The sequence below is a fragment of the Crocodylus siamensis genome, chromosome 4 (assembly GCF_052110815.1).
Source record: "Crocodylus siamensis isolate JL-2025a chromosome 4, ASM5211081v1, whole genome shotgun sequence".
NCBI lineage: Eukaryota > Metazoa > Chordata > Crocodylia > Crocodylidae > Crocodylus > Crocodylus siamensis.
Genome location: NC_143398.1, coordinates 201,282,866 through 201,309,435, shown reverse-complemented (window position 1 = coordinate 201,309,435; position 26,570 = coordinate 201,282,866). Strand labels below are relative to the sequence as shown.

Below are 26,570 nucleotides of genomic sequence, written 5' to 3'. Positions count from 1 at the left end.
GTTGTTTAGTGCAACATAGTGCTTGATACTATGGCATGGAAGTCCAGGCCACTCTGGAAACTTCTTAAGGTAGGGCCCCTTTCAGTTTTGTAAAATCTCTGCGCTGGGCAAGAAGTCAAAAACAACTTTCAAGTAATTTAAGATGCCCTAAAGTCACAAAGAATGGCTTCTCTGAGCAAAATCCTTCCAAGAGGCTTTGTATAATAAAATAAACTGAAATGTTGTCGGTGCGCATCTCTGACTTTCCCTTTTTACTTGTTGAACTTCACAGTCTGTCAGTTTCAAGTTCTAATTTGCCACTATAACTGTTAATATCCCAAGAGACAGACTTTCCAGCAGTGTGATCATCTGTGTGTTACGAACCAACCACAAATTAAAGCAATTATGTGGTGCTTAATTTCATGTAACTTTCCTGAGCAGTGTGATCAAAAGGAATGTATTTTAAACAAGAGTTTTGTAAATAATATATGCCAAAATTAACTGCAGGCCATAATTAGCTTATTGACTCACCATTTAATTTTCTGCAATAATTTACTCAAAAGAAGTTTCATCATAAAATATGCAGGTCAGAAGCCAAAGGGGATTTTTGAAAGGCCAAAACTTGTCGCTGAATGTGTCCAAAGTGTCCATTAACTTCAGCTATTTTCTTATCTCTTTCTCTTCCTGTCCTTATCTGTACAAGAAAAAAAAGGAAGCATTCAAAGCCAAGATCATGTCTTTTCTAAAGTTATATTTGATTTCTAGCGGATGCATCTATACATGCATTTACTTGGGGCCAAATTTACTCTGGTATAAGCTACTCTGGAGTAAGTGTTTTTGGACAGGCGTCTACACAAGCAGAGATTAGGGAGCGGATTTTCACCCAGTTTCCTGCAGCCCTGCAATGGAGTTCCAGGCTCCAGGTGAAGCTGCCAACACCCAGCAGCCATCTTTAAAAGCCAGCCCTGCTCTCTGTTCTCTGGCCAGTCCCTTCCCTGTCCAGGCGCAGCATGCTTAGTGCAGGAACAGCACACAGCAGCTTTCTCCTTGTCCACTCTGCTTCCCCACATCATGGCTGCTCCAGCCCTTGCCCCTGGCAGTAACAACCAGTGCCTTCCACTCCTGCTGGCCATAGTATTGGCCCTGCTAGCCTAGCAGGCCTCCCCTGTCCAGGCCCCAGGATAGCCATGCCTCCATCACTGGGGGCCAGAGCTGATCACCTTCTCTAGCCTTCCCCACTCTAGTTCAGCTGTACTGCTGCCCATGGACTCCACAGCCAACCTGCCCACCTCCAGCACCACTCTCATTGCACACACATCAGAAGAACAGTCTTTATTTCCCAACAAACAGAGCCCCCCTCCCTCCCACCCACCAACAATAAAAACCCCTCTTTCCTGTGTAAACTACATACAAAGTCATTTTTGTGGCATCCCAGAGTGGGAAGACATGGGGTATAGGTGCCCAGGGGGAAGAATCTGGGGGCAGGCAGCCTCTGGCCATTCTCCACAGGTGTGGATGCTGCGGTGAGTGCAGCAGGTGGGGAACTCACCCAGGGATGATGGTAGCCACTGGCCCCCTGGTGCAGGTGGCTCCCCCTCTGCCAGGTACTGTCCATGGCCAGCAGGGCTGGTGTGTGGTCCTGGCCCTGTTTCTGGCAGCTCTGGCTCTGCACCCACATGGATTCAGGGCAAGTGGTGGGCCTGGGTCCAGATGTGGTGCCTGGGTGGTGGGGCACCCAGGGCAGGTGCTGGGCCAAGGAATCCTGGCAGTTAGAGGTGCCTTAGAACCTCTTCCCAGGCCCAGACAGGGGCCTGGTGTGGGGCAGCGGGAAACTGCCAGGAGGTATGCAGGGCCAGGGTCAGGGGCTGGGCAGCAGCAGGCATGAACCAGACTGCTAGGCCCAGAAAGGTGTCCAGCACCCAGTGGTCAATGTCTTGTGGCCTGCACTGCCCAGCTCAGTCTGCTGTTTTGCTCCCACAGCACCTGGAGCTGCTTGTGCTCCAGGACTAGGAGCTTGACCTGGAATTCCCAGTCTGTCCAGTCCCTCCCTTCCTCACAGGCAACACTTTTCACCCGCCACCTGTCCTGGTGGGCCATATCATCTTCCTGCCTGCCAGGCCCATGCATTCTCCTGCACCTCTGCAACCACCACCAGCCACTGGAGGAAGCGAGTGCAGTCCATTGTGTGCCTCTGGCAAAGCCAGTGCATCTGCAGGGCCCCAGTGGTGAGGGGTGGTGGCAACCTTGAGCTGGCATCCCTGCTGCCAGCTGTGGCCTCTCCCCTGTGTCCAGATATAGGATCTGCAGAGCCATGAGACAGAAGCCTTTTTGTGAGAGTTTGAAACATTTCTGAGATAAGATGCTCTGTACCACGGGCCATGCACTGCCCAACCTCAGATTGGGGGGTCAGCTGTGCACGGGTGCCCAAGAACCATGGTAAATTGGCTGGGCAGGCCTGGGCCCACGTGGCTGCTGGCTGATCCCTCTGTTCCCACACACTCCCTTGGGGCTGGTGTTCCACTTGGTGCTGGATGCAGGCAGCCTTGCTCCCCCAGCCTGTTCTCAGGATCCTGGCAGCAACTGCTGCTGCAGCTCCAGTTCCCACTTCCCCCTGCTCCTACAAGCCAACCTCTCTGCTGCACTGCATGGTGCCTGGGCTCAGGGGTGCACAGCTCCCAGACAACTGGGATGAGGAGCTGGCTGCACCCCTGTCCTCCCCACTGGGGGCCTCTCTGGAGAGGTGCCCTGGTACCAACCCTGCACCGTGCTGCTGCTGCATCCTGAGTATGCCTCTGCTGTGTATACCCTGGGTAGTGCCTGAGGAGATTTTTACTCAGGTCAAGTGGTACCCAACCCACTATGCTTTGCTGATGATGATGGTCACGGTGCCCCAGACACACCTGCACTCCTGGTTTGGGACGCTGAGCTTTGACAGTGCAGTAGGCAAGCCCGGGCTGCTCCACAACATCACCAACAGCTTAAAGGCTACTTGTTGCTGCACTACATATCCCTGCCCCCCACTGCTGAGGAGGACATCACTGCTGGCATTGACACATTCCCAACTGCCTAGCTGTGGGGGAATGGGCTGCTCAATAAAGTTTTTCATTGTCTCCTGACTCCCTAAGTGCTGTGGGGGGAAGCCCGGGGCCAGGGGAGTGCAGGAAGCCTGGCAGAGGGAGGGGGAGGGGAAGAGGAAGGGGGAAGAGGCAGGGGTTGGGGAAGGGAGGGCCCTCCCCCCAGTGCACAGCTTATCACAAGACATGGGCTGGCATGGCTGGAAGCTTGGTATTGTTCTCCCAGTTGGAGATGACATGCAGCTACACCCAGTGTCGTCAGTCTGTGGGGCACACATGCAGGTGCCTGACTGGGTGACTGGTGCTGCTGGTGGTCAGTGGTGTCATGCCTGGCCATGCCGCATTGCTGGCCCTGGGTCTGCACAGCTGGTGAGGCTGCCATTGGCCAGGGCTTCACAAGCTGCTGGTGGAAATTGCAGTGAGGGAGCTGGGTGGGATGGGGTGCTGGACGCCCAGGGGTCCCTCCTTCCGTGATGAGTCACCATACGTGCCAGCCAGGGTAGGGGCTCAGGCAGGTCACCCATGCTGGTGTAAAATGCACAGCTGTGGCCTGGGTCCTGGGGCACCAGAATGCTGGTCAGTTGCCACATAAAGGGCATGGTCTTGTGAGCATGGCTGGATCAATGATGTTGTTGCTCACAGCAACCCACTGTGGCTGCAAGGCCTTGACCTTTATGTGGCACTGCTGTGTCAACTAGTCATGCCCTTGCTCCCACACCCACCCTGACAGGGCCTCATAAATGTCGGCATTGAAGTGCCCACCCCATTCAAACTGTCGTAGCACCTCCATCTCACCCCACAGCACCACAAGGTCACCAGTATCCTCCTGGCTCCAGCTGGGGCCCTTGGTGAAGGCACAGGCTTATAAATGCATATGATCATGGCCCTGGGTGGGGAGGATGACGCCATGCTGGGTCCCATGCTGGTTCCCTAGGTACAGCTGTTCTAGTGTTGCCAGCCCTCAGCAGCTGCCAGCAGTGCCTAGTACGTGAGTATGGCATGAGACTGGCATCTGAATGGCAGAAGCAATGCCTCACAACACCTGCAGGCATAAGGCAGGCTGCTAGAAGGCATGCTGCAAGCAGGTGGTAATGGCCTTGCTGCTCAGAAGCTGCCTGCAGGTGGCCCTGGGGGGCTACAGGCCTGGCCAGGGGCTGCAGCACTCTGCAGCATCCTGCTGGCCCTGATGATACTGCCCTAGGGGGTAGCCTGTGGCCTGTCCTCAGGCTCCCTGGTGAGTCTGCCCCAAGGCTCAAAATGACTGCAGGCTTTTATAGGCTGCAGATAGGGGCTGCCATAGAGGCACCCCAGCCCTGAGCCGGGACAGGCTTCTAGCCGTCAGCCCCCTAGTGGCTGGGCAGATCCAAGAGCAAACTTGCTCCCAGGTTGTTTCTACACATGCACTACTGTGCATTAACTAATCTCATTTAAGTTTGCTACTTGCAAGAAACAAATTTAAGTGGGATTAAGGGTTTTCACTGTGCAGTAAGCATGCCCATGTATAGACACATGCACTTACTGCGTAGTAAACTACAGTAATGGATCTCATGTAGATGCACCCAGTAAGTAACAAAGTAATACTCAGAAATAGAATATATCACAAATAGAAATTACTTTCATGCCCTATATTTGACTTTGCAAAACATGCAAGTTCTTCATGAAGAATCTCTCCATCAGAGATATAATATCTAAAAGTGGTTGAATAATACTCACTGATCAATTTATTTGAATATTTTTCCCATATCATTTGGTGAATAAAGTATAGCATATATATATTCTTTCTTCAGTCAATTCTAATAACATCCCTAGGAGGGACATTATGTGTCTGCTTCCTACTAACTTAATTAAACTGCTGTCACTATAATATACAAGGAAAAGATAAGTAAAAGATAAAAGCTAAACAACAGGTATAAAAAACTGGATTTCTGGGGTGGCTGTGGACTTAGCAGCAATACTGTAGAAGGGCTGCAAAGCATTCTCATTCTTCCTTCTACTTTTTCATGTAGCAGCAGGAATAGCTCACCCTGGCTGATCCATTCTCTTAGTTTGTCAGCATTACTTCCATTAGTATCCATAGAACTCTGAACGAAAATCAAAGATGGAGTAGGCTGCTGAGAACGGTACCACACTACCAGGTGAAGAACAATTCAATTATGAGAAATGTGCTTGATCCAAATACCCCCAAAAAACACAATTAAACTTCCAGTGTAGATACTAATTATTCATTATTCAAAAGGTACACATTCAGTGCCTGGAGATGACTTAATTAGCCAACTCTACCTCAATTCTATTAATGTCATTCTCTTCTTTTGATATAGTAAATATAAATATTTGTAAAATACGATGCCATTTTCTGTTCCCGGTCATTACATGGGTGCATCCTAAGCTAGGGACAGACATTGAAAAAGCCTGAGCCTGAACTGATTCAATCTTTGCAGGTTAGTCTAACCTGACTAACCACTTTGTAACTGGACAGACATTCTCTCTGGACTGAAGAAATTCAGGCACATGCCCACAGTGCCTCAGGCTAGAAGCCAGGGGGTGTTAGTGCAGACCTCCCTTCCCGTCCATAGTGCTGAGCTGAGGGGAGGTGTGGCGAGGCCCTGGCAGGACATTTTGATTAGGGAGGTCTGCTTGCACCATCCCAGGCTTTTCCCCGCTGGCTGCTCAAGGGACAGGAGTATTGCCAGACCCCTGCTAGCACTCTGAGGCAAGGGAGTGCATGCATCTGTTGATGATACAGAGCTTTTCAACCTCCCTCTCTGTCTCTTTATACTGTCTGCAGAAAACTGACAGGCAAGCAAGCCAGTAAGGGGCTGATAATAGTGTTTAATCACCCCATCAGCAAAACAATAGCCTCTCTCCATTATTTAAAACTCTTCTTAAACAGCTTACCAGCTGACCTGTTGATTAGCTTCAAAAAGCCTTAAGTGTCACTGTTCTAATTGCTTGTCCAAGTGAAATTAAAGAGACATACACATACAGACACCTCTTGGCATTAGCTAGCATACCACATGCCTAGGGGTGGGGTCCATGCTGCGGGAGATGGAAGAGAGGGGCGATTCCTGCTCAAGCAGTGAGGGGTTGGGGGGTAGGGCAGAGGGAAGCCAGGCAGACCCTGATGTGCCTGCAGTCTCTGCTGGAGGGAGCAGAGGGGAGGGGCCAGCTCTGCAGAGAGCCCTGCAAAGCCCAGGGGCAAAGCCCAGGGAGCATGCTGGGGTGCTGGGAGAGTCTGGTTTATCTTAAACCAGCAAGGGGTCTGGGCCAGATTTGGTTTGAGACAAATCAGTTAAGTCTGATACTACATTCAACAAGGTATATCTCAAACCTGTTTCAGCCATTTTCAAACTGGTTTATGTACACTGAACATCTGTTCTGTTACAGGTTTAAGCCAGTTTCTTATCACTTAAATGAGTTTATATGTAATGTCTGTCCCTAGGCCTACAGTTTTCTCCATAATTTATTTACAATATTCTTTAAGCATGCTCTCTCTTCTTCCATATCAGCTTTGAACTTCTTCCTAAGGATCCCTTCATGATAACAAGCCCCTTATCTGATTGATAACAAGAAGTTTGAGGGTAACTAAGGTTAGTCTTTTTAACTTAAAAATAAAAATTAACAAAAAGCCAAACACCATGCTATCAAATATTACAAGTCTGATACTCAAAAGAGTTGAGGGCCTGATTTCAAGTGCTTAGCAAGAACAAATAGGGCTGAATTTTCAAGGAAGTTCAGTTTCTATATAAACACCTAAAAGTGTGCAGTTTTTCAAAAAGCACGATATCTATATCATCTTCCAGTGGGATAGCTATAGCCAGATGTTCTAAATAGCTGAGATCTTAGGGGGCGGAGCACTCTTGAAAAGGTGTGCATTGACATTAGCATCTAAACAAGAAGTGAGCTATTCTGAAAATCTTCTCCAACATTTCACTGCAAAGAAATGCTTCTGAATGAGAGTACGAATGGAGACTCAGGTCCCCATTCATGTTCAGAGTAAGCTTTTCCTACTGCCTTCACTTTTCTGATACAGTCTGGTACTGGAAAGGTGTCAGGAGATAGGATCATTTTGAGCCTGGAAAGTGCCATCCAAAGTGCTCAATATTGATTTTCAAAGTCAATGGCTAATGAACAGAAATCATGTGTCTAGCAAGCTATTACCTTTTTTGAGGCAAATCAATCATACTTGCAAATTCAGAATGAAAGACTAAGTGGCACACATCCAAAAGCAAGCGCAGAAAAACAAAAATACTGGCCAGTTTAACTTTCTACCCATATGGTCTCTTCCAAGGTGTGGTGACCTCTCCCATTTTTAAAGTCTCAGTCACCTTCACATCTACAGACTAAATAAAGGACTGTAGGCTGTGACAAAATCCTGTAATGACTGCATTTGTTAATATTGTTTTGCATCCATAGGTTTTATTTCCAAAACGGGAATAACCAATAAAGCCAGGGAGAGAAAAAGCCATACACACACACACCACCCATACACCACACACCCCTCCCCCCAGATCTGCAGTCACATTCTGGTTGGTTATGTTTCTTACCACTCTAGTTGTAAAAAGAATGTTGAAAAATGGCTGACCCAGCCCCTCCTGTTGTCCTCTAGTTGAGAAGAAGTAGTTCTTGCAAATCCAATACTGGGGCTTGAGTAGAATAAAAGGAGTATGACCATAGCATCTTTACACTCTGTTGATCTCTGCTGGAACATCCCTTTCAGAGTGGTAGACAGACAATTATACTACAAGCCATAAGACAGATCTGAATTATGTCAAAGGTAGGCCCCAGAATGGAGAACCACACAAATGACATAAAACTATTTACCTGTCTGGTCTTTGGCCATCTTAGTTTCTTTTCAGTTGCGGTCCTTTTTATCAGCATTTCTTGAAGAAAAATCTGGGCAAAAACATATTTTAGATTAGATATTAGGAAGAATTTTCTCTCTAGGAGCATAGCAAAGCACTGGAACACTAGAGAGGTGGTGGAATCTCCATCCTTGGAGGTCTTTAAGACCTGGCAAGACAAAGCTTTGGCTGGGATGATCTAGTTGGAGATGGCCCTACTTTGAGCAGGATTAGATGACGTCCTGAGGTCCCTTCCAACCCTAATTTTCTATTATTCTATGATTCTGTGATACCACATTGTTCTCTAAAGGAGGAAATAATGAGTTCATAATTATCCTTTGCAAAAGAGCCTGGGCACCTCCACAAAAAATGTTTATTCTCCAGTTTTGCCTTTAAAAATCAGCAGCAGCTTCTGTTTGCTGGAGTTGTATGAAAGTAGGAAGAGTTCTCGAGATAAATTTCCTTACCTACAGGACAGGGTCTAAGCACTTTTACCTTGAATTAAATAATATAATGAAGAACCAGCATGATGAGTGGAATACTAGTGTGAAGTGTTTTTACCTCTTTTCCACTTCCAGATATGCAGTTAAATTTGAGCTAGCTACAGCTTTGTAGGCAGTAATTGGAAGAGTATTGTCATAGACCAGACTTGGAATAACAGTGGCCAACAAAATAAAACTTCTCTCAGGTTTTCTTACAAATTCTGTTAACATGGTCAGTCGGGGTGTGCGAAATGGGTCAGATTTGATTTGGACTTGGCCCAAATCAGGGACAATGATTCAATTTATTGATTCAGATCACAGTCCCCCAATTCAATTCGGCCAAATCCGAATCTGAAGATTCAATGCCAATTTGGCAAATCAGTGATTCAGCCATAGACACAGCTTTAAATGTTTTTTGTACATACCTCAAGGTACCAGGAGTGGCTGCGATGGTGGGACAGATGGGCTCCTCCCCCCACCCCGTGTGCTCAGCAGCCAACTTGGAAATGGACTGGAAGTACTTCCAATCCACTTATAGGTCTGCTGCTGAGCACATGGGGCCCCCCTCTGCACCCACCAGGCTCAGTGATTGGCCACAGGAGGATCCTGGGTACCCCTCCAGTCTTAGGAGGCACCAGTCGCCAAGCTGGGGAGGCACAGGGGTGGGGATCAGGGGGAAAACCCTGCATGCTCCCCAGCAGACCTGGAAGTGGACTGGAAGTGCTTCTGGTCCACTTCCAGTTCTTCTGCTGAGCATGCTGGGCCCTGCCCCACACTCCTGTGGGATACTCCATCTACTCCACCATTGCAGCATTCACAAACCACCTGGTACCTTGAGGTATGTAGAAAAAAAACATTTAAAGCTGTGTCTGTCCAAATCGTCGAATCTTTCCGAATCAATTTGGAGGGTTCCAATTTAATTCAGAGAGATTAATGGGTCTCCTGATTCAGTTCAGATTTGGAGATCTGTCCACCAGTTCACCACATTGAATCAGCGACTAAAGCTTCACACAGCCCTAATGGTCAGTATATTACTTTATAACCAGTTTGTCATGGGATAGGGTCTTCGCAGATGGCTGTGTCACCCCTAGGGCCCCTCAACCATGCCAATTCAGCCCCCTCTATTCCTGCCCGCCTTGTCTTGATGGATTCATAATATAGGGAAGCTGCCTTCATGTCCCACTGGGCATGGTTCTGATGAATTTCCTCGACCCCATGGGTTCCCAGACCCCTTGTGGGTCCAATTCCAAAATAGATGTCACAGGACACCCAGCTTTATGGGTTATATGCGTGGCTCCAGCCGCACCTTTACCACACCCCAAGCCTCACAGATGGCATTGACATTGTCCTGTCTAGGCCTTGCTGTAATTGGCTACCTTGTCCTCACTGGCACCTGGGCTCTCCGCTGCCCTGTTGCTGCGTCCTCACTGGCACCGGAGCCTGTGCCCTCCAAATGCTGCGCCTTCTCTGGCGCTGGGGCCCCCCATGCTGCAGTGGGTCCCCCAGTGAGGCCTCCTCCTTCCCCAAATAGCCTCACCCAAACCACTGGTGTTATAAACAGCGAACAAACATAAGCCCCTGAGCTATAACATAATACAAAAGACCAGGGTGTGCTCTGCCCCTTTAAAAGGATCAAACTTTGTCCCCGGCATGATGGTCAGCTGCCCATGTGCAGGTGCAGGCTAATTTTCCCTCTGGCTTGTTGCCCTGGTAACCTGCACCTGGGCTTCTGTCTTTCTCTTTGGGTTCCCCCCCCCAGACAGTTTCTGCTCTTCTAGGAGCAGAGCACCTTAGTGCCCTGCGGCACAGTTCTTCATCACAACTGCTCTACGTTGTTGTGGATCCCTTTCCTCCCACTGAAGAAGATAAATCTTTCCTAAAATTAACTAAATTTTAACTTATTAGAAGACATCCTCGCTGTCTCTGAGCATACCTACCAAGCAACCTAAAGTGCTTACTTTTCTTTATATTCTAGTGAACTGGCTGTGGTAATAGTGAAGAAATCTGATTGGCAAACATTGTTTTGCCAGGTATGAAGTTCTTTATTTAGGCTATATTATTGAAGTGTCTGCCATGAAGCCTAAAGCTGCTGGGATTTTAATTGATTCCTAGAAGTCCAATGAAAGTATAGCAGATAAAAAATGACAGAGTTGTTGCTGATGCAAGTAAAATTGTTACAGCAAAGCAGCTGGGGAGACCACTGTAGATGTTTACATTATACCAACATGCTTATATTGTTGCTGCCACATTTTCCAGCCAAAGCTCACCTGGTTTTGCTCAAGACCTTGGAATGCAATGAATTGTATGCAGCACCTAATATTTATTCATGCCATTGTCGAGAACATCTTTGCAATTCTTGCCAAGATCTGTCATTGAATGTGTTTGTTCAGCTGCATGGCAAAAACATAATACACAGTCATCATTTTTACTCAGTCACCTACTCAATATTTTTCTTCTCTGATTAAATTAACTCATAAATACTGAGCTTTTCATGCCAGAAATTCTTACTACCTCCATTCAACTGAACACCCATTTGTATGTTTTTATGTTGTTGGATAGTTAGTTCCTTTTCTAGTAAGTTCAGAAACAACAAAGAAGCCGAATAATCTAATATGCCTGGGATCTTGGAAGCACAAATTACAATTTTAAAAGATTATTTAGTCCCTCTTTTTATTAACTATATCACAATATTACATGCTAATGAGCATTAAAAAGTTGTAGTACAAAAGAATGGAGACGACATGTGTTAAAGGATATGCTCACCTTCTGCTGAAAGTGGGACAGCATTTTAAAGCCAAGCCACTTTGACTCTTTGGGTTTGTCGACACTGCAATTAAAGGTGTGATTGCAGCACAGGTACACACACCCACGGTAGGATCATCCATAGTGGTTTTAATGTAGTAACTAGAATGAATAATAACAGCAGTGAAGAAACAGCTGCATTAGTTTCAGCCACCAGCTGCATTAGCACATGGGAGATTCTAACTGGGTAGCTGAGTTGCTAGTAGTCACTGAAGTCAACAGCAGTGCACGTTCACCGCTGTTACTACCTATCGTAGCTAATTAGAAATTAGTGCAAAGATGCCTACCCATGCTACAATCAAACCTTCAACTGCATTGTAAATATACCCTATAAGAGAACAGAAAATATACCCTGTAAGAGAACAGCAATATGCTTTCATTGTATAAAAACCCCTTCTTAACAAAGCTGTGATATTATACATAAAACTATTTATTTGTTACTGTAACAAAATCTAGCAACACATCACTCTATTGAATCACCTGCTGCTTTTCTGCTGTGGTTGTGTCTACCTTAGTCCGCAGCTCTATAAAATTTCTCACCCTAATACCACCCTAACACCTAAAATTTCTCAGGCTAACACCAGTGTAGCTCCTCTACTTGTACGAGAGAGAAGAGTGCTACTGTTAGGGCTTCGGTTGAGCATTAGTATTTTCAGCAACACACCACTTGACTGCTCAGAGCAGTTCAGTAAGAGAAGGCACTTAAAAGATTGACCACTTGCCTACATTCCTGTAATTGCTACAGCTAGTAAAACTATGCTTTCACAATTAATGCTCTTCTAAATACCCACCCTCTTCAATACCAAAGCTACATAATATCTGTTACACTGTCAGCCCAGCTTGAATCAGGCAAGTTTTGGACTGCAAATATGTGAAGCTACACTTTGGATCACTTAGGCATCCAGCTTCCTAATCATACCTCACAAATCTAAAATTTACACAGCTAAGAGTGATATCTTCTGCCAAACCAACTGCATAGTTGGGCTAGCTGCTTGAAAAGCTTTTGGGCATCAGGTGCGCTTCCTCAGACCCAAAGCCCAGGAGCCTGTCCAACAGCTGTCCCAACTGCATATCAGGTCTAATAAAAGAGATCACAAAAAAGTCTCAATGTTTCTTGAACCATCACAGCTACAACATTCCAGCCCTACTATAACAAATAGCAAAAATATCTTCTGCACTTCACAGAGACAGCACAGAACTCATAGGCTCATGAAATCGAGGAGCTAAAGTAGTTTTAAACCATTCAAATGGCTCTAAGCATTCCAGGCTGCTGCAGGAGCCCAAGTGACCGTCAAGTTGAGTTACAGCAAGAAATGCTATAATACACAGTGCCCTATCATCTATTAACGGGCTCCTTTGAAGTCTGAAACAATTGAGAATCCTCAAAATTAGAACAGATTATGGTGACCTTGTTCCATCCTGTCTGCCCCCCTATGCTTAAGTAATGCTTTCCCTGGTGGATCTGTATTAAAAGTATTACAATCCTTTTATTTTACTGTAAATCCCTTACCTGTTGTTCCCCTTGTTGTTCAGGGGTGGCAGCTGGAGTGAGTATCACATCCTAAATGGTGATATTCTAAGTGGATTAGTCCTTCAAAGTGGGCTTTTTTGTTGGGGAGTATCAAATTTTCACTCATGGACATAAGAGTCATGCTCACACCTACCCCAATTAACTGGCAGCTATATCTCTAGCATAAATGTGGCTCACACACAAAGTGCAGCATCATACTTCCTACGTTGCAGCAATAAGAGAGCAGTCCATGATAGAACAGCAGGCTATTAAACAAAATGCCAAATCACATAGATTCAGATACTTTTCACAATGGCCGTTTAGTGCCAGCGGTGGTAATGACTTTCGTAGTGTTGCAGATCCTTACTGGGATCTGGACGAAGACCCCCAAATAGTCGTAAGATAGGATCACTTTTAGGAGACCACTGACCTGGATTGGATTGGGGAACAGATTTACCTTATGGCTCATTTTGGAACTTTATTTTAGCAGCTTGCCTTCTGAATCTCATATTGACAGCAGCTCAACAGAGGCAAGAATTGCCTGCTCTGGGACCTTTATCAAATAACCCTCTGAATAGAATATTTATAGTGTCTTCCAGGCCTGCGGTGATGTCTGCCATCTATCCTCAGTGAGGTGCTGAAAAGTAAAGCTTTCATAAAGGTTGTGTAATCATTATTTGCTTTGGTTTTTCTTTTGTTTTTTAAGAAAAATAAAATGCACTTTAACTAGTAGGTTTCAGATTTTCTCAGCATAACCCAATGATGTTTTTGTGCACTGATTCTAATAATGATCCTGTTTGTCCCTGGTATGGAAAGGCTGGTGGATATATGTGGAACTTCTAAACTTGCCTTTGCAAACTATCTAAAGCATTTTGGAATGCATCAGACCAGAAATGAGAATAGCTTATTGCAAGTACCATATGGGCATTAAATCTGAACTTGTCAAAGAAAGAATGAATGAACCATTTTTACTTTCCTTGTGGCTAATTTTTTATTCTTCCAGAAGATGAATTATTTCTAACCGTGTTTTCTTTTTAACTACACAGTTTGAGCCAAAAAAAGAGCCAGGTTGGTATAAAAACCTTGGCAGGTTTGTGGTCCTCTCTGATGATTACCTAATGCATTTGTGTCATCTGCTTTCCTTGCTGTGTGAAAACACACTGAGGAAATGTGTAAGTGCAGTGAATTGTTCCCAACTCTTTTATTCACCTTTCAGCATGCTAGTTCCTTCCCTTGGCATTGATATCATTATGCATTTGTCAAAGATAGACTGTCACTTTAGGGTTTCTATTATGTGCAAGATTTGGCAGCACATTTTGCCTTTGGGATTTGCTTATATCCTTTGTATGTTATTGTACTGCTTTGGCATTCAGTAAATTCAGTACACCCATTTCTTTGATGTTCATTCCAGCCCCTAAATGTGGAAACAATGACTGAAATTTTGGATCAAAGCATCCCTCCATAGATGGCAAGCAACACAGTTCTGTGATAATTTACATGAACAGAAAGTAGTCCCATAGCTGAAATCTAGGCCAGGAAGCCTCTCTGAATGGTTCTAACATTTCTGTACTCAAAAACATTCAAGAATATTAAAAATGAGTTCCAGGACAAGAAAAGACTAGCTTGAAAAACTACTGATTTGAATCCTCTGGTAACTTCATACTATAATGAAGAACAAGCAGGTTTGTTTCTGTTTTGAACCAACTTCTGAGAGACAACTACTTTTTGTGCCTGCTGTACCAGCAGTTTAGGACTAGACCCTGGATTCTTTGCACATGAAGGAACACTACAGGTCACGCATTTATTCTACTGTCTCAGGAAACCCAAACCAGTTCAATATTGTATCCTGAGAAGCAAATACCAGAGACAATTACTTAAATGCAAATTATTTCTATGTTTTTAAAAATGAATTAAAAGGATGGGTGAAGAATTTTCCAGATTAATGGTCCCTTCAGTAACTGTAGCAAAAGTCAAAAGGTTTTTCTGAGCAAACCTGACTCACAATTCGTTGTTCTCATAGCTGTTTCCTCTCTGTTGCACGATTATACTATTTCTTCCTTACAGGATTTCCAATTTAAGATTACATAAAGATTTAAAATCAATATCCTAATAAGAAGTTTGCTCTTCTTTGCTTTTAGAAATGTATAAGTGATAGGACAGTTACTCAGGGGCATCATGGTATTAAAGACACATATTGCCAGATTTATGCTTCCTGTCTTGTTAGGTGAATATAGCATTGTGGTACTGTTTGTTTATTCAGTAACTGCATACAGATAGGCAAGATTAACTGCCCCAAACTGTCATTTTCAAATTGTGGTCTTTAAGAGACAAGTTTTTTACTGCCAGATATATGCAACAGTGACATCCAGTGGCAGTTTGGATTATTCACATGTGCGTATTCCCCAGGAATGTGGTATGAATTACAATGTTAAATAAACAAATGGCTTTTTTTAAAGGTGGTAAATCCAAGTTCAAATTAAGTGTTAACTGAAATGTATAAATGCAAGAATATGACTAGCTAGAAAATCCTGTATCTGTTTCTTTTAGTTTATCTGAACTTTATCAATAAGACTGCATTCTCCTCTAGGTTTGTGTGAATGTGTATGGGGGTGGGGCAGACAATCTCCCATATGGAAAGAAGAATCCAGATCTTGGTATATATATAAAGCTTTCACAAAATGCTGACTTGCCTATTGCCATAGAAATAATCCAGGGCTCTTGCCATCTGAAATTTGACCTCACAGCTAAACCTGGAGGCTCTGTGACTTATCTGGAGACTAATTGCAATTTAGGGCTTCTAATTTAGGACACAGATCCCACCCCTTCCTTATCTACCATGGCAATGAGGCCCCCCTTCAAGTGACAACAACATCATTTTACACTAAATGCAGTGCTTTGAATAATAGAATTACAATGCCCTTATTATTGTATACCTGTTCAGACCCAATAAATAGACATATATTATTACACATACTCTATGGAAATAAGCTGCTAATCTTGCAATATTTTACTAAAATCCTAACTCAAGTTGTAAGAAAAGAATGCACTGTATAAAAATGTACTTGGTGTATGGCATGCAGGAAGTGCAATTTTCAATTTAGTTGTAAGAAAAAAAGTAATAAAAGGCCCTAGTTAGTTAACTCTTACACAGTAGCCTGTGAAACACGTAAAGGTGCTTCAAAGGTGGACCAGGTAAAGCACAGAAAGCTTAAGTGACTTATCCAAGGTTCCCAGCAAGTAGTGACAGAGGCCAAAAATAAGTTAACTAGTTCTGTCCCTTAGCTTTGTGTAAAAACTAGCAGCCCAAACTAAAGAGAGTGATAAAAGCGGGGGGTTTCCTTATTTTTCAGGACATGAAAAAGCTCTTCAATTTTAATGTATACAAGGGAAAAAAGACAATGGAACATCTCTTAGGGAGCATTATGTCAGTTTAAATTTCTTTCCTTTCAGTTTGTCTTCTTCTGGAATGATGAGATCTCAGAGAAACAATCAAAACAGGCACTCATTCATTTTGGTGAAAAAAAATCAATCCAGAACCAAATATTCTGAGGCCACGTGCTCTGTGCAGCCTAATGGGGAAAACCACAGAAAGTCTTGTCATTTATGCCTCAATTCTAACAAGGGTGTAGGTTGTCTGCCTCAATTCTAACAATGCATTTATGCATATGCATAATTTTTAGTATGTGAGTAATCCTATCAAAGTGAATGGGAACCACCACATGCTTAAGTCATATGTATAGTCTTAATTACTTTATTGAATAAAGTAATTGGTAAAGAAGAATCATTTATTTTGGAGATACCAGAATTAAAAACTGTTCAGTAATGTACTTTATGGGACAGTGCACCGCATGGGAGCACATTTGAGGCTTTGTATGAACTGCTTGAAGAGTACATTCTTCCCATGTCTTGATAAATTAATCTCCTTTAACTCAATAGGAGCTGCATGTCTATCGGGAGAGGAGCACAGAGCTCCACATTCTAACTCTAATTCAGAATAAGGTACCATTAACATTTTAAGCATCTTTCTGAACAAGATACTAATATTATAATTCATTCTGATTTTTTCCTCAGAGCATGGGGGAGGGAGGCTGCCATGTCTCTGGAGAAGCCTTGAACATCCACCATCTCTTTCCCTTGAGCCTCTCTTCACCCTGGCATGCACTGCGGCTTCCATCCCTTGAGCTGAGGAAGGCTAGATGGGATTCTCTTTGGCGCTCCTCCATGCGGCTCCTGATTCAGCCAGAGAGGTGCTTGTTGTTCAGTGATGTGATACTCCCTCCCCCAGGGGTTGAATCACACTGCCTTGTCAGCACTACCAACTCCTGCCACCCTGAGGAGCAAGAGACCACACTAGGAATCAATACTCAGATTTTGCTCATAAAATTCCAAAATGCAGACATGTTCTTGTGACTTATGAAGATTTCTTCAGTATGACAAATAAGAAACCCACAGTGATCTGTGTATGTTTTCTTATAACCTTCAGATAACCATGTATTTTATTGTATTGCCTAATCTAATAAACCATTATGTTTTGTAGGGATATTTTATACTTACCGGCCATATTTTGATGGAACCAGACACAATAAACCTGTCTGACCAAATCCAGGCTTTAGAATACATCAGAAAAAATTGTTTTACAAGCTTTCTATCATTTTTACATGGTCAATTGGCTGTTTTTTGTATCCCAGAACATATCAGAACATCCATAGGAAAAATATAAATTCCATAAAATGGTGACAGGGTTTCTGATTTATTGACAGTTGCTGGTTTGAGTTTTCACAAAAATATTTAGCTCTAGGACAATGTATGAGGTGTATTCTTAAAGGTAAATAACTGCAGCCAATAAAAGTTCAGCCTATAAAGGATCCCATCTTCTAGGAGTTTTCTTCACTGAGAATTACTACCAGCATAATCATGGCTCCCTGCACACTAATATTTCCTCTGATACAGTATGATCAATGTTGTGGAAAAACATTTATTATATTTCTTCTAGCTACTTAAAGGCATTACTGAATTATGAGCATCGCAAAACGAATCCACTGTGCATTTTTTCTTTATGTGACGTTTTTACAATCTTCATTTTCTGCTTTGCAGCCACTGAGCTATAGTGATCACACTATGTACCCTCTTATGACTGCCACAGGGGCCAGGAACTCCTCTCTGCTTTATTGCATTTGAAATGCACTTCATATGATAACATTCATTTTCATTCTGTATTGGCCCCTTATATAAAGGGAGAAGTTATGAAAGAAATTAAATATTCGGGTATTTTTTAATAACAGTTCTTAATGTCCTGACAACATAAATGAGGTTGTCTAGGTTTGAAAAAGACAAGGAAATCCTATTTTTTAACTGATCTTAGGATACTAAAGATCCTGAAAGTGATGTCAATTTCTTTTCCTGTCAGTTTTGACATGTAACAGTTTTAATACTCGGCTTATAGTGGGACAGTCCTTACTTCATGGAGAATTTGCCCATGTATGGAAGAAATAAAAGCTAAGTAAGAAGTGATACCTCAAGATCTAATTCTATTATGTTTAACACAGAGTATCTTAAGCTGCAGGGGGCCGTCTAGCTAAAGGCTAATCTTTATCTCAGTTGTAGAACCATTAAAATCTTTGTGATAAAGAGTCAGTTAAACCAAAAACTAAGATGTAAATGCTAATAGGCCAGAGGAAATTGTGTTTTCCTTTTGGCAGAAGAATACATAAAGCTACCATTCAGAAAATAAACCCAGGAAGTCAAATGCATTTTCTATAAGGCTGAAGGAAATGTTCTCCCCCTCTGCCTTTTCCTCTTTACATTCAGTGAAAATATGCAAACAAATCAAAAGTGTTTAATAGAGAGACAGCATGAGGCAAGAGTGAAATATTTGATAATTTTAGTACTAGAACCAATGATTTATGACATAGAGCTCCAGCCAACTTTATTACAAAAATGACTTCACCTATAATAACCTTATTGAGGGCTCTCTGGAGGATGATGTAGTGCTGAACAGCATTAGAACATCACTGATATTCACAAACAATTCAGATCTCATCCTCAATTCCCCCATCCCCCTCACAGACATATACGTCCTTTCTTGCCTCCTTCACCTGCTGCTTGAGGTAGGATTACAATGGTCCTACTCACTGTCCTCCTGTGGGGACTGGCCAAAGCCTCTAATTTATCATGATGTAGTGCAGAAAGATTCCTCCTGTATTTGTCTTTCCACCCTCCCCCCAACTCCATTCCCCGAAGACAGTCCCTTCGGTAACTCATTGAGTTCTGGAAATTTGCTAATTACAGTTTGCTGTGTACTGTAACCGATGATACTGGACATTCAAGCACAGTCTCGAGAGCACAACACAATCCAGCAACTACCCTCTGTCTTGTCAAACTACTGTGTCAGTTTCTAGCAATTATTATAAAGTTAGATCAGTGCATGGTTTATGGGGATTACATGTTCATTTGCATTAAAGCAGGTTTCTGTTTTTAACTTGTCTACCTGTCTAGAAATAAGTACATTTAAGATTAATTAGAAACATACAAATGTTGTTAAAAAATACCATTTGCCTTTGTGAAGACAGCCAATATAATGTCCTCACTAACAGCAGCTTACTAGTGACAGGCCACATCTCCTTGTGCTATGATCACACAGAAATCTTGAGCTAATGAACAGAAATGCTATTTGTTTTGGAGCAGAGGGATGCTAGCTGCATTACTTTTAAAGATCGTCCCTGTCAGCTATTACAAGGCATCCTCTGGCATGAGCCTGAAAGTGATGAAAAGCACTCCTAGCTGGCATCTTGGGAGTGTGAAAATGAGCCAGGAGCTAGCACTTAGTCTGTGACTTTCTGCAACATACACATGGTCCATAGTCTTATTTAAGGAATGTAAGTGTTTCCCCTCTCCCCTAACTAATAGTTAGTACTTCATTATACAAGAGATATTACTAGCTGTCAACTAGATTTCAAAGCATAGCTAAGCCATAATCTCATTTAGGTGTAGTGTTTACAAGTGACAGTAATATGTATGAGTGACTGCTTTATTTAGGAATGACAAGATGGGCATTATTAATGGCTTAATTGACATTATTGCAATTACCCCTATCCTTATTATGGTTTGCAGAATTACACAGAAAGTCTTGGCTGAGGCCTTATTTTCCCTAGAGCTAACCAAGGATGTGACATTTTATTCCAAACCAGATCTAGTCTTTGACATTAGATAGTTAACTATAGAATCATTCCAATAAATCATTGTAAATGCATTATAATAAAGATGTTATGAGCTATCAAATATTAACCCCCAGCCCCTAAAGAGAGATAAATAGTCTGGTTGCAAGATTCCAGCTTTTGTTTTGCCAACAACTAATGAATTATAAAATGTTATGCTGGTAATTAAACAATGCACTTCGCTATCTCCTATGGGATTCAAGCTAAGCATATGTAAGAAAAATAGTCAAGCAATATTAAGGGCCAAATTTTTGGACAGCCTCACCCAAGATTCTTAATTTGCATTTGTATGTATCTGCTCATTTGGGCACACAGAGTACTGATAGAATTTACATTTGTCATGTGATGGCCCCTTGAAATTGTCCTCCAATCCACCCGCCGCACCTTCCAGGGCAGGCTGAGCAAACCTCCCTTCCCTTCCCCCATTGTCATTCTGAACACAGCATGCAAACTGTGAGGCAGGGCAGCAGAGTTCAGGGAGATCTAAATTGGAGATTGATCCCCCAAACCCCCAGATCCCCAACAGTGAAAGTCTGTTGGGTCAGGGGGAACGCTGTAAATCTGCTCTGAATCTAGGCGTAATTTACATCAGTAAATTTCACTAGTGTGTGTTGCCTGTCCTAAGCCCTAATGTTAATCAACAGATGGATACAGTGAGGAGAGCACAAGTAACAATGAGAAGTTATTGCTCATGATGAAATGGGTTGTTGCAGCATGCTAGCTAAAACAAATTAAGCACTTAGAGCTAAATTTTCAAAAACAGTATCTAAGTTGCTTTTTCAAAATTTATATAAGCAGATGTCCATGCTGCTACTTGATTTTCCCCCGGCAGTGCTTATTAGCATGGCCCACTATGAGACTGGCATAAAGCAACTTGACACATATAGCATGGCCAGCTAATAATTATATCTATTCCAGGCATATATATTCCTGGGACCAGTCAAATCGCTCATAACTGTCCATCCTGGAGGTATCAGTCCAGAGCAGAGCACTTGCCTTCGAGCAGTGGCACGCAGATGAGGCAGCGAGGAAGAGCGTGGCCAGGAAAGCAAAGAACTCTTGTTTCCAGTTTTCGTCACTCTCCTGCCCCTGCTGCAGCAGATTGTTCAGGGCAAAGATCAGGCTTATAAGTCACCACGCAACCTGACCTCCACCCCCTCATCTCTCTTTCCCCTCTCTTGTTTCTCCCTTTTCCTCTCTTTTTCCATTTCTCTTTTCTCCCTCCCTTTTTCTTTCCCGCTTCCTCTCTCCTCCCTCCCCCCACTGCTGGATGCAGTCATCTTCGCTCACGAAGGACAAACAACATACCCCTGGCAAGTGGGAAGTGGGCTCTCCTCTGCTCACAGCACCCTCCACAACCACCCCTTCCCTGCCCCCAACAGCTCAAACCAGGGAAAGATGCTGGCTGCACTTGGTGGCCATCCCCTTCCCTTCCCTCCGGCCCTCATTCTTCATTTCACCACTCCTCCCCCACCCCCATTTCCTTTCCACTTCCCATTTCATTACACACCCCTATCCTATTAACTCTCTACCTCCCAGCTTCATGTTCCCACCTCCATCCCATCTCTCTCACACCCTCACCTAAAGCAGGGATAGAAGCCTGTTCTTATCAGCCCTGTACTGACAACTCACAGCTGTAGCTCCTAGTCAGGCCCCTGCTTGCGAGGCCTCTAGTGGTAAGTCACAGCTGTGCAGGTGGGGGACAGTCTGAGAATGTTTTCAACCAAAGTGTGACTGCTCCAAACTCAAGCTAACTCTATAGGGCACATCCCAATAAGCGTGCACGTGTAGTTTCCAGTGTCTCAAACCGTTTGAGGTATCTCAAACTTTAGGTGGCACATGTGCACCCCTTCATTGCACTGCTAATTAGCATTAGTTTTTTTTGACATAGGAAGATCCTGGTGTCAAAAAAAATCCCTGCTAAAAAAAAAGCAGCATGGCCCACAAAGCAGCAGTAATGGAGCCTGGCCAGGCTCTGAGTGGCTAGCTTGGCACCACTGCTGCCCCAGAAGGGACCCCAGGTAAGGCTGCAGGGACCAGTACCAGCAATGTGCATTACATTTAGTACTTCCAATGTGAGGTACTAGAAAAATGCGCATTAGCCCATTTTAATGCACATTAGTGAAAATGCAGAGTTTTTGTGATGCTTTAATGTGCTTTAAAATAAGCTAATGCACATTGAAGTGCACATGTAGATGTGCCCAGGATGATTAATCAGTGGAACAAAATGCCAAGGGAAGATTCTCTGCCTCTTAATGTCTTCAAATTTGTGTTAGCCAAATGTAACTTAAAGGGCTCAAAATGTGTCCAAGTTTTTGGCCTATGTTACACAGAAGGCCAGATGGTGATCAAATGATCCCTCTGGCTTTAAACGCTATGAATCACGATCTTTAATAACATTGTGACATAATTTTGTACAGAGTAAGATTTATAGCCATATTATCAGCTTTGCTGCTTTACATTGTGGAGTTGAAAAAACAGAACTCGCATTCTAGTTTAAGTCAGAACCACTCTGAAGCAAATTAAGGCAACATTATGAAATTCCACCAAGGAGCAGAGGAGGCACAGAAGCATAAGAAAAACTGCTGTAACAACTATAAAATAATACTGTCAAACTATTTCTTTTTTTTCCTATAAAACTTCTCTACATTAGTTCATAAGCTTATCATGGGGGAATCCAAAGCCCCAGTTCTCCACTGAATTGAAGATTGGAGACAAAAGAAACTATGTTTAAGAAACTATAATGTGACCCAGGAGACATGAGTACAATTCCTGCCCCTACCAGAGATTTCCTATGTGATCAAGGAAGTGGCATAGGAACTATTCCTTCGAGCAGTTTATCTTCAGAGGCAGGAAGTCTAGGCAAGAGCTGCAGAATCCCATACTATACTATGTATTTGCAGATAAAATTGGTCACAGAATAAAGTGTGTTTCTTGCAAGCACTTTGGACCAAAAGTGAAACCTAAATCCCAAAATTAAATAGAAATTAAGGAAAAATTCCTAAACTGAAGAATGGAGAAGCTAAAAGCTGCACTAGAGCTGAAACTGTCTGAAGGAAAATGTGAAAGACAATTGGAAGAGATTCAAGCAGCACTACTCTCTCTACCTACAAGCTGTGTCAGTGAAAAGGAAAGCAGTCAGAAGGTGGCCTTATATTTCTGACAACAGGAGGTTCTGATGCACTTGATGTGTTTAACAAGTTTCAGTAAACTTAAGCAGAGGAGACTAACTATGAAACCATATTACCAGAAATACTTATCTCCATGGAAAATGAAACACAATGGGTATGTTTTTTTACCTGAGTGTACAATGAGAAAGTTGAAACAATAGAAGAGTTTGAACTGAGGCTGAAGAGATAATCTTGTATTTTTAGGGGCCCATATGAATCCCGAATAAGAGACTAGATTGTGATTAGAATCCAGAACAAAAACTCACAGAGAGATTGCTGAAAGACCCCAAATTAGCCTTCAGCAAACAAATTAAAACATTCTAAGTAAAGGAAAGTGATCCAGTCCTGAATTAAGTTATGAAAGGTGGGTGATGTTCTATCACCAGAACGTGATTAAGGTATTTTGAGAGAGGGAGTTAGCCATGTTAATCTGAAATCAGGCAGAAGGCAGGGCAGTGTGGTAATTTAGAGACTAACTGATTCAAAGAGGCATAAGCTTTTGCAGGCAAGCGCAAATGTCATCAGATGTTATGAATGGACTTGCAGGGATACTAATAGAAAGGAATTTAGAGTTAAACAACATGTAAATTTACATAATTATACATTTATATATAAATTCCCTTCTGTGACACGCTTCCCTGCCTTCTGTCTGAGAAAAGAAACAAAGCAGAAGTGCATGCAGAACTCAAAGTCAGAGCAAAAACTGCACAGAACTGCACACATTGTGACAAAGTAGAACAGTTCTCAGCATACTTAAAAGGGTGCAAGAAAACAAATATTTTACATTGCTTTGCAGAAGTTTGCAATCATCAGTAGAGTGTGCAGTGTAAATGGAAAGAAAAATGGACAATGAACAACACTGCAGAAGACAGTGATTAAACTATCAATCTGGCAGCAAATGGAACACTTCTTTATTTTAAGACACTGGTGTACAAGTCAATATTTTGCCAGTAACAGTGTTATTAAAACAAAAGGAAAAACCAATGATAGTGAAAGGTAAAAAGCAAAAATTCAGGGCTTACAGTGGTGAATTTATTGCCTTTACATGAACATGCAAACTAGCTGTATGAGTAAGTAACAATTGAAAAGAAAAAATTTGTAATGGTACTAGAGAAAAGAGCACCCATTATTGGGTTAAAAATGTTTGACATGCCCTCTCCTTAAGAGTGTGCATTCTTTGGAGGGGAAAGGAACAAAATACCTGGGAAAAAGTTCCAAAATATATTTGAGGTGACAGGGAAACTCTTAACAGAGTACAATATACTTCTGGAAGAGTATGCTAAACCAGTAGTTCCCAAACTCTGACAGACTGAGTACCACCAATTTAAAATGATACAAACTTAAGTACCACCAGCAAATTTTTCATACATGTAGGTAACAGACTATGTATTAAAACAACATCAAAACCTTTAGTAATCATAAAACGTTGTTTTATCAGTTACAGTAGCCATATAAAACAATCATAAATTGGAAAAAGGACAGTGTAAACCAGGGTAGGCAACATTTTTGGCTGGAGTACTGAAAAAAACATAATGTGTCTCCTGTAAGGTGCCAGACTGCTGGCACACCAGAAAAGCAAAACTGCGGTGAGAGGTACATGGCAGGATGCACTGCATATTAATATAATTAATAATCATAAATGTTGCTTCCTCTTTTTTTTTCAGTAAATACCATGCTTTCTAAAAATGCTAAACCTGGCGACAATAAATAAACCATCATATACTATCTTTGTTCTCGTGAATTTTTTTTTAAGCATGTTGTGATGAGAGAGGGAAGAGAGAGAAGAGAGGAGAGAGAGGGTGACTCGGGTTGAGGCACTGTGGGCAGTCTGGCTCGGTCAGGCCCTTAGGAAGGCTACAGCCAGAGGAAGGCAGGGACCAGGCAGGGAGGGGGGCTCCACAGACTAGGGCTGCAGCAGGGGTGCTCAGAGGCACCGGAGGTGGGCCAGCCTGGGCCATGCAGCTCTGTGGGGATGGGGCACAGCTGTCCTGCCTACAAGGGAATGCTGCCTGGCTGGAGCAGGATGCCAGGCTCGAGGGGCACCCAACTCAGCCTCTGGGTACACCAGGTGCAGCGCCAGTGGAACAAAGCCCCCCAGGCCACAGCTGGGACTCTCTGGGCTCTGGGAATAACTGCCACAAGCTTTGCTCAGAGACGAGCCATTCAGGAGCCTGCAGAGCAGTGGCCCTGCACAGAACCTGCCCTGGCCCCAGCCCCAGCCCTTTGTGGGGAGCTGTGGTTGGGCAAGGCCAGGGCCAGGCAGGCTGGGGCAGCTACAGTGGCTGTTCCCAGGAACTCCCATGGCTAGGTCCTCGCAGTGGGGGCAGCTCCACCCTGCTCGCACTGTGCCCAGCATGCAGGGAGGCCAAGCCCAGAGCCAAAAGCTCCCCTGAGCCCAGCACCTGCCTTGGTCAGACAGCATCCCCTTGCGGAGCTGGCACAGAAGAATGTGGCCCCTCCTACCACCCAGGCCCTTCCTGGGGTGACCTGGGCCTTTCCAGGGATGTAAAGTGGCTCCCACCACATAACATTTTTTTTTTCAGTACTGGATGTGTCAGCAGGTTTCTTATAGGTGTAGAGATGTACTTAGAACTCATGTAGACATGCCTTGGTTGGCATGATCAAAAACAGTCTACGTATAAATGAAGTTGCCTCAAAGAGACAAAACAGACTACAGGCTAATAACGAACATGCAGCCAAGGGAGCCAAACATGTAACCATGACATGGCTGCAAGTAAAGAGAAAAAGACAAATGTGTGAGATTGTGATAAAGTGATATAAGGAGTCAGATGGCAGAGGATGAAAGATGGAGATCGAGAATGAGAGACACATTAAGTTTGGGAGCTTTGGATCAGAGACTCAAGCAATATTGCCCACTTATATGTCCATTTAAACTTTATCATTCTTAACTAAACACCCTACATACTGGACGTGCCTACACATGCATTTACTATGCGGTAACTTATTGCGCAGAAAGTTGATGGCTAGAAAACAGTATTTATAGGTTTGCTTTTGGGAACTGACTTGTAAGTAAAGTCGATATTCATTAGAATAATGGTCCAGGGCAATGGCAAGGGTGAATTGATTTCTAAAAGCCTGTCTGTGACACAGTTTCCTCAAAGCCCAATGTGTCTGACACAGGCAAGCAGCAAGCAGATACACAGACTGGGAAACTGAAGACATATACCACACTGTTCCATAACAGAGATAAGGGACTTAGTAGCATTGGTGCAGGGTCATCGTTCCCAACTTCAGGGCCCTTTGAATTGTTAAGAGGACACTGGGGAAAAAAATTACGATGTGTGCATGTGGTGGGTTTGTGAAACAAAGGAGCATGCTGAAAGGTCAGAATGTGGATAGTATGATGACCACAGTGTGACGGGCTAACTGGCAGTGACCTAGCCCAGGGGTTTTGAAAGGGAAAAGATGATTGGAGGACTTGGGATTACCTTTCCTCACCAATCTAGTAATGATTTGGCCCAGGGATTTTGAAGGGGT

At 43.4% G+C, this 26,570-nt stretch overlaps 1 long non-coding RNA gene across 2 annotated transcripts in view; it reads right to left on the bottom strand.

The window, feature by feature from the left end:
• Window positions 1–313: 313 nt before the first annotated feature.
• Window positions 314–26,570, bottom strand: part of LOC149867425 (uncharacterized) — a 126,084-nt gene continuing 99,827 nt past the window's right edge. For both annotated transcript variants that reach the window (XR_016441631.1, XR_016441630.1), the window contains exon 3: window positions 314–673. This is a non-coding gene — a long non-coding RNA (uncharacterized LOC149867425). The remainder of the gene's footprint in view (window positions 674–26,570) is intronic.